The sequence below is a fragment of the Meles meles genome, chromosome 3, assembly GCF_922984935.1.
Source record: "Meles meles chromosome 3, mMelMel3.1 paternal haplotype, whole genome shotgun sequence".
Taxonomy (NCBI): domain Eukaryota; kingdom Metazoa; phylum Chordata; class Mammalia; order Carnivora; family Mustelidae; genus Meles; species Meles meles.
Window position 1 is genome coordinate 255932 of NC_060068.1, and position 8955 is coordinate 264886.

Here is an 8955-nt window from a genome sequence, read left to right on the forward strand (position 1 = left end):
AAGAATTGAAAAAATTCATGGAAACAAATGATAATGAAAACACAAGAGTTCAAAATCTGTGGGACACAGCAAAGGCAGTCCTGAGAGGAAAATATATAGCGGTACAAGCCTTTCTCAAGAAACAAGAAAGGTCTCAAGTACACAACCTAACCCTACGCGTAAAGGAGCTGGAGAAAGAACAAGAAAGAAACCCTAAACCCAGCAGGAGAAGAGAAATCATAAAGATCAGAGCAGAAATCAATGAAATAGAAACCAAAAAAAAACAATAGAAAAAATCAATGAAACTAGGAGCTGGTTCTTTGAAAGAATCAATAAGATTGATAAACCCCTGGCCAGACTCATCAAAAAGAAAAGAGAAAGGACCCAAATCAATAAAATCATGAATGAAAGAGGAGAGATCACAACTAACACCAAAGAAATACAGACAGTTATAAGAACATATTATGAGCAACTCTACGCCAACAAATTTGACAATCTGGAAGAAATGGATGCATTCCTAGAGACATATAACCTACCACAACTGAACCAGGAAGAAATAGAAAACCTGAACAGGCCCATAACCAGTAAGGAGATTGAAACAGTCATCAAAAATCTCCAAACAAACAAAAGCCCAGGGCCAGACGGCTTCCCAGGGGAATTCTACCAAACATTTAAAGAAGAACTCATTCCTATTCTCCCGAAACTGTTCCAAAAAATAGAAATGGAAGGAAAACTTCCAAACTCATGTTATGAGGCCAGCATCACCTTGATCCCAAAACCAGACAAGGATCCCACCAAAAACGAGAACTACAGACCAATATCCTTGATGAACACAGACGCAAAAATTCTAACCAAAATACTAGCCAATAGGATTCAACAGTACATTAAAAGGATTATTCACCACGATCAGATGGGATTTATTCCAGGGCTGAAGGGTTGGTTCAACATCCGCAAATCAATCAATGTGATACAACACATTAATAAAAGAAAGAACAAGAACCATATGATACTCTCAATAGATGCTGAAAAAGCATTTGACAAAGTACAGCATCCCTTCCTGATCAAAACTCTTCAAAGTGTAGGGATAGAGGGCACATACCTCAATATTATCAAAGCCATCTATGAAAAACCCGCCACAAATATCATTCTCAATGGAGAAATACTGAAAGCTTTTCCGTTAAGGTCAGGAACACGGCAGGGATGTCCATTATCACCACTGCTATTCAACATAGTACTAGAAGTCCTAGCCTCAGAAATAAGAAAAAAAAAGAAATTAAAGGCATCCAAATTGGTAAAGAAGAAGTCAAACTATCACTCTTCACAGATGATATGATACTATATGTAGAAAACCCAAAGGACTCCACACCAAAACTGCTAGAACTTGTATAGGAATTCAGTAAAGTGTCAGGATATAAAATCAGTGCACAGAAATCAGTTGCATTTCTGTACACCAACAACAAGACAGAAGAAAGAGAAATTAAGGAGTCAATCCCATTTACAATTGCACCCAAAACTATAAGATACCTAGGAATAAACCTAACCAAAGAGGCTAAAAATCTATACACAGAAAATTATAAAGTACTCATGAAAGAAACTGAGGAAGACACAAAGAAATGGAAAAATGTTCCATGCTCCTGGATTGGAAGAATAAATATTGTGAAAATGTCCATGCTACCTAAAGCAATCTACACATTTAATGCAATCCCTATCAAAATACCATCCATTTTTTTCAAAGAAATGGACCAAATAATCTTAAAATTTATATGGAACCAGAAAAGACCTCGAATAGCCAAAGGAATATTGAAAAAGAAAGCCAAAGTTGGTGGCATCACAACTCCGGACTTCAAGCTCTATTACAAAGCTGTCATCATCAAGACAGCATGGTACTGGCACAAAAAGAGACACATAGATCAGTGGAACAGAATAGAGAGCCCAGAAATCGACCCTCAACTCTATGGTCAACTAATCTTCGACAAAGCAGGAAAGAATGTCCAATGGAAAAAAGATAGCCTCTTCAGTAAATGGTGCTGGGAAAATTGGACAGCCACATGCAGGAAAATGAAATTGGCCCACTTCTTTACACCACACACACGAAAATAGACTCCAAATGGATGAAGGACCTCAATGTGAGAAAAGAATCCATCAAAATCCTTGAGAAGAATGCAGGCAGCAACCTCTGCGAACTCAGCCATAGCAACATCTTCCTAGGAACAACGGCAAAGGCAAGGGAAGCAAGGGCAAATTGAACTATTGGGATTTCATCAAGATCAAAAGCTTTTGCACAGCAAAGGAAACAGTTAACAAAACCAAAAGACAACTGACAGAATGGGAGAAGATATTTGCAAACGACATATCAGATAAAGGGCTAGTATCCAAAATCTATAAGGAACTTAGCAAACTCAACACCCAAAGAACAAACAATCCAATCAAGAAATGGGCAGAGGACATGAACAGACATTTCTGCAAAGAAGACATCCAGATGGCCAACAGACACATGAAGAAGTGCTCCATGTCACTCGGCATCAGGGAAATACAAATCAAAACCACAATGAGATATCACCTCACACCAGTCAGAATGGCTAAAATGAAAAAGTCAGGAAATGACAGATGCTGGCGAGGATGCGGAGAAAGGGGAACCCTCCTCCACTGTTGGTGGGAATTCAAGCTGGTGCAACCACTCTGGAAAACAGCATGGAGGTTCCTCAAAATGTTGAAAATAGAACTACCCTATGACCCAGCCATTGCACTACTGGGTATTTACCCTAAAGATACAAACATAGTGATCCGAAGGGGCACGTGTACCCGAATGTTTATAGCAGCAATGTCTACAATAGCCAAACTATGGAAAGAACCTAGATGTCCATCAACAGATGAATGGATAAAGAAGAAGTGGTATATATACACAATGGAATACTATGCAGCCATCAACAGAAATGAAATCTTGCCATTTGCGACGACGTGGATTGAACTAGAGCGTATCATGCTTAGTGAAATAATTCTATCGGAGAAAGACAACTATCATATGATCTCCCTGATATGAGGACATGGGGAAGCAACTTGGGGGGTTAGCAGGATAAGAGAAGAATAAATGAAACCAGATGGGATTGGGAGGGATACAACCATAAATGACTCTTAATCTCACAAAACAAACTGGGGGTTGCTGTGGGGAGCTGGGATAGGGAGAGGGGGAGGGGGCTATGGACATTGGGGAGGGTATGTGCTGTCGTGAGTGCTGTGAAGTATGTAAACCTGGCTTTTCACAGACCTGTACCCCTGGGGATAAAAATACATTGTATGGTTATTAAAAAAAAAAAATTGGAAGGGGAGGCGAACCATAAGAGACTATGGACTCTGAAAAACAACCTGAGGGTTTTGAAGGGTCAGGGGTGGGAAGTTGGGGGAACAGGTGGTGGGTAATAGGGAGGGCACGTTTTGCATGGAGCACTGGGTGTTGTGCAAAAACAATGAATACTGTTATGCTTAAAAAATTATTAAAATGGAAAAAAAAAGAACCAGCTGCTAGTTTCATTGATTTTTTTCTATTGTTTTTTTTTTTTTTTTTTTTTTTTTTTGGTTTCTATTTCATTGATTTCTGCTCTGATCTTTATGATTTCTCTTCTCCTGCTGGGTTTAGGGTTTCTTTCTTGTACTTTCTCCAGATCTTTTAGGTGTGGGGTTAGGTTGTGTATCTGAGACCTTTCTTGTTTCTTGAGAAAGGCTTGTACCGCTATGTAGTTTCCTGTCAGGACTGCCTTTGCTGTGTCCCACAAATTTTTGAACCATTGTGTTTTCATTATCATTTGTTTCCATGAATTTTTTCAATTCGTCTTTAATTTCCTGGTTGACCCATTCATTCTTTAGAAGGATGCTATTTAATCTCCAGGTATTTGGGTTCTTTCCTGCTTTCCTTTTGTGATTGAGTTCTAGCTTCAGAGCATTGTGGTCTAAAAATATGCAGGGAATGATCCTAATCTTTTGATACCGGTTGAGACCTGATTTGTGACCCAGGATGTGATCTATTCTGGAGAAGGTTCCATGCGCACTAGAGAAGAATGTGTATTCTGTTGCTTTGGGATGAAATGTTCTGAATAGATCTGTGATGTCCATCTGGTCTAGTGTGTCCTTTAAGGCCTTTATTTCCTTGTTGATCTTTTGCTTGGATGATCTGTCCATTTCAGTGAGGGGAGTGTTAAAGTCCCCTACTATTATTGTATTATTATTGATGTGTTTCTTTGATTTTGTTATTAATTTGTTGATATAGTTGGCTGCTCGCACGTTAGGGGCATAGATATTTAAAATTGTTAGATCTTCTTGTTGGACAGACCCTTTGAGTATTATATATTGTCCTTCCTCATCTCTTTTTCTAGTCTTTGGCTTAAAATCTAATTGATCTGATATAAGGATTGCCACCCCAGCTTTCTTCTGATGCCTTTTAGCATCAGAATGGTAAATGGTTTTCCACCCCCTCACTTTAAATATGGAGGTGTATTCATGTCTAAAATGAGTTTCTTGTAGACAACATACTGATGGGTTTTGGTTTTTTTTGTTTTTTTTTGTTTGTTTGTTTGTTTGTTTTTTTATCCATTCTGATACCCTGTGTCTTTTGATTGGGGCATTTAGCCCATTAAGTTTCAGGGTCACTCTTGAGAGACATGAATTTAGTGCCATTATTAGCCTGTAAGGTGACTGTTCCTGTATATTGTCTCTGTACCTTTCTGATCTACTACTTTTAGGCTCTCTCTTTGCTTAGAGGACCCCTTTCAATATTTCCTGTAGAGCTTGTTTGGTGTTTGCAAATTCTTTCAGTTTTTGTTTGTCCTGGAAGCTTTTTATCTCTCCTTCTATTTTCAATGATAGCCTAGCTGGATAGAGTATTCTTGGCTGCATGCTTTTCTCGTTCAGTGCTCTGAATATATCATGCCAGCTCTTTCTAGCCTGCCAGGTCTCTGTGGATAAGTCTGCTGCCAATCTAATATTTTTACCATTGTATGTTACAGACTTCTTTTCCCAGGCTGCTTTCAGGATTTTCTTTTTGTCACTAAGACTTGTAAATTTTACTATTATGTGACGGGGTGTGGACCTATTCTTGTTGACTTTGAGGGGGGTTCTCTGCATCTCCTGAATTTTGATGTCTGTTCCCTTTGCCATATTAGGGAAATTCTCTCCAATAATTCTCTCCAATAGACCTTCTGCTCCCCTCTCTGTTTCTTCTTCTTCTGGAATCCCAATTATTCTAATGTTGTTTCCTCTTATGGTGTCACTTATCTCTCGAATTCTCCCCGGATGGTCCAGTAGCTGTCTGTCCCTCTTTTGTTCAGCTTCTTTATTCTCTGTCATTTGGTCTTCTATATCACTAATTCTTTCTTCTGCCTCATTTATACTAGCAGTGAGAGCCTCCATTTTTAGTTGCACCTCATTGATATTTTTTTTTTATTTCAACTTGGTTAGATTTTAGTTCTTTAATTTCTCCAGAAAGGACTTTTATATCTCCAGAGAGGGTTTCTCTAATATCTTCCATGCCTTTTTCGAGCCCAGCTAGAATGTTCAGAATAGTCATTCTGAACTCTTGATCTGACATATTACCAATGTCTGTGTTGATTAGGTCCCTAGGCGTCGGTATTGCCTCTTGTTCTTTTGTTTGTGGTGATATTTTCCACCTTGTTATTTTGCCTAGATAAGAGGATATTAAGGAGCAAATAAAATACTAAAAGGGTGGCAAAGACCCCAGAAAAATGTGCTTTAACCCAATCAGAAGGGACCCCAAATTATGGGCGGGAGAAAGGGGATAAAAAGAATTTTAGAAAAAAAATTTAAAAAATAAAACAAATAAAGAAAAAACATAAAAAAGAAAGAAAAAAATATATATATTTAGATAAACTAGTCAAAAAACGTTAAAAAAGAAAAGGGTAAAAGCTTTAAAAAATTTAGCAGAAGAAGAAAAAAGAAAGAAAAAAATTGAAAAAAGAAAAAAAAATTGAATTAACCGCAAGACTATAGAATCTTGGGGAGAAAGTCATGAGTTCTGTGCTTTGCTTTCTCCTCCTCTGGAATTCCGCCGCTGTCTTAGGAATTGAACCTGCTTTCCTTGATAGATGAACTTCGTCCTGGCTGGATATTTTGTTGATCTTCTGGGGGAGGGGCCTGTTGTAGTGACTCTCAATTGTCTTTGTCCGAGACGGAATTGCACCACCCTTACCGGGGGCCGGACTAAGTAATCCGCTCGTGTTCGCTTTTGGGAGCTTCTGTTCCCTGAACGCTTTTTGTAGAGTTCCGGAGGACAGGAACGGAAATGGCGGCCTCCTAGCCTCTGGCCTGGAGGAGCCGAGAGCCCAGGGCCCCACTCCTCAGTGCACTCCCAGAGGACATCACCCAATCACTCCCGTATCCCCAGCCTCTAGCCGCGCTCCGAGCTCACCCAGCCCGCATCCAGTTCAAGATAACCCCAAGCTGAGAGTTCAGTCCTTGGCTCTGTCTCTGTAGCCGGCTTCTCTGTTATAATACCTGTGAGCTCTGTGACACTCCAACACCCCCGATCCTTCTGTGACCCTGCCGGACCTGGCGCCACGTTGAGCCCGCGTGGGCTTCACCCTGGTTTAGCCTCTGGAGCAATGTCCCTCAGTGGAACAGACTTTTAAAAGTCCTGATTTTGTGCTCCGTTCCTCCGCCGCTTGCTGGGAGCCGGCGCCTCCCCCATGGTATATCTTCCCGTCATTTTAGATTCACTTCTCTGCCAGTCCTACCTTTCAGAAAGTGGTTGATTTTCTGTTTCTAGAATTGCTATTTTCTTCTCTTCAATCTCCCGATTTAAAGGTGTTTGCAATGTTTAGATCAGCTATTGAGCTGATCTCCTGCTACCTAATGTAGTCTCAGCCTGCTACTCTCTGCCATCTTGACTCCTCCCCTGGTTATTGGGATGATTTTGATTAATTCTTCAAATTCTTTGCTGGTAATTGATCTGTTCAGATTGTCTGTTCTTCCTGTTTCAGTCTTGGTAGTGTAGAAGTTTCTAGGAAGACATCATTTCTTCTAGGTTGTTTAATTTATTTGCATATTGTTGCTGATATTAACTTCTAATAATTGTTTCTATTGCCTTGGTGTTAGTATGATCACTTCCCTTTCATTCATGATTTTATTAATTCCAGTCTTTTTTATTTTGAATAAATATGGCCAGTGGTTTATCAATCTCACTAATTCTTTCAAAGAACTAGCTTCTAGTTTCATTGGTCTGTTTTACTCTTTTTCTGGATTCTAGATCATTGTCATCTGCTCTGTCTTTTTCTCTTCTCCTTCTTGTTTTAGGCCTTATTTGCATTTCTTTGCCCAGGTCCTTTAGGTTTAAGGTTAGCTTGTGCATATAAAACTTTTCTAATTTTTTGAGACAGGGTTGAATAACTGTGTATTCTCCCATTAGGACCACCTTTGCAGTATCCCTTAGGTTATTCCACTGTGTTTTCATTCTCGTTAGTTTCCAATAATTGCTTAAGTTCCTCTTTAATTTATTGGTCTACCTAATAATTCCTTAATAGGGTGGTCTTTAACTTCCAATACTTTGATTTTCTTCCTGTGTTTGAGTTCTAGTTTCAATGCATTGTGGTCTGAAAATATGCAGGGAATGATCCCAATCTTTTGGTATCAGTTGAGACCACATTTGTGACCCAGTATGTTGTCTATTCTGGAGAAAGTCCTATGTGCACTGGAGAATAATGTGTATTCTGTTGTTTTGGAATGGAACGTTTGTATATACATATATACAGATATATACATATATACATACATACATATATACAAAGCAAACTTGAGAAAGAAGTTGAAGTTATTATAATCCCAGATTTCAAGATATACTACAAAATGATAATAAACCAGCAAACTATTGTCACAAAATTTGACACAGTAATGGAACAGAATACAGGTCCCAGGAATAAATCCATGATGATATGACCAGTTAATTTGTGACAATGAAAGCAACAATAAACAACAAAGACAGTCTCTTCAGTAAATGGTATTCAAAATACTGGGCATCTACATAAAAAATATTATAACTGGATCATATTCTTATATTATACTTAAAAATCAACTCAAAATGGATCAGAGATGTACGTTTTAGACCTGAATCCATAATATAGGAAAATAAAATAGTCAGTAATCTCCTTAACATTGGCCTTAGCAACATTTTTCTGGGTATGCATTTTCAGACAAGGGAAATAAAAGCAAAATAAGCAAAACAATAAAAATAAGCAAAAAAATAAGCAAAAAAAAAAAGCAAAAATAAGCTATTGACACTACACCAGAATAAAAAGCTTTTGAAAATTAAAGGAACTCATCAATGAAGCTAAAAGACAACTTATAGAATGAGAGAAGATATTTCTGAATAATATAGCTAATAAGAGGTTAGTACATAAATACGTAATAAGTTACATGGCTCAACACACACACACACACACACACACACACACACACACACACAACTACTCAAAATTAAGCAGAAGTCCTGAATAGCCCGTGTTTTTTGTTTTACCCCCAAAGGAGACCACAGATAGCCAACAGACACATGAAAAGATCCTCAACATCACTTAACCATGATATGCAAATCACAATCATAATGAGATACCACCATATACATCTTAGAATGACAGTCATCAAGATGACAAAGAGATAATCAGTGTTGTTGAGACTTGAGAGAAGTAGGAATTTTGTTCACTAGGTAAGTTGGTACTGTTACTATGGAAAATATGGAGGTTCCTCAAAAGATTAAAAATAGAAATACCATATGATTCAGTAATTCCACTCTTGGGTATATACCCAAAGAAAACAAAACCACTAATTCAAAAAAAATATGTACACCCATATTTAATGTGGCATTATTTACCAATTATATTACCAAATACCAAGATTTGAAGCAACCTATGTGCCCACCAGTACATAAATAGACAACGAAGATCTAGTATGGAGATACAATGGGATATTACTTAGCCATAA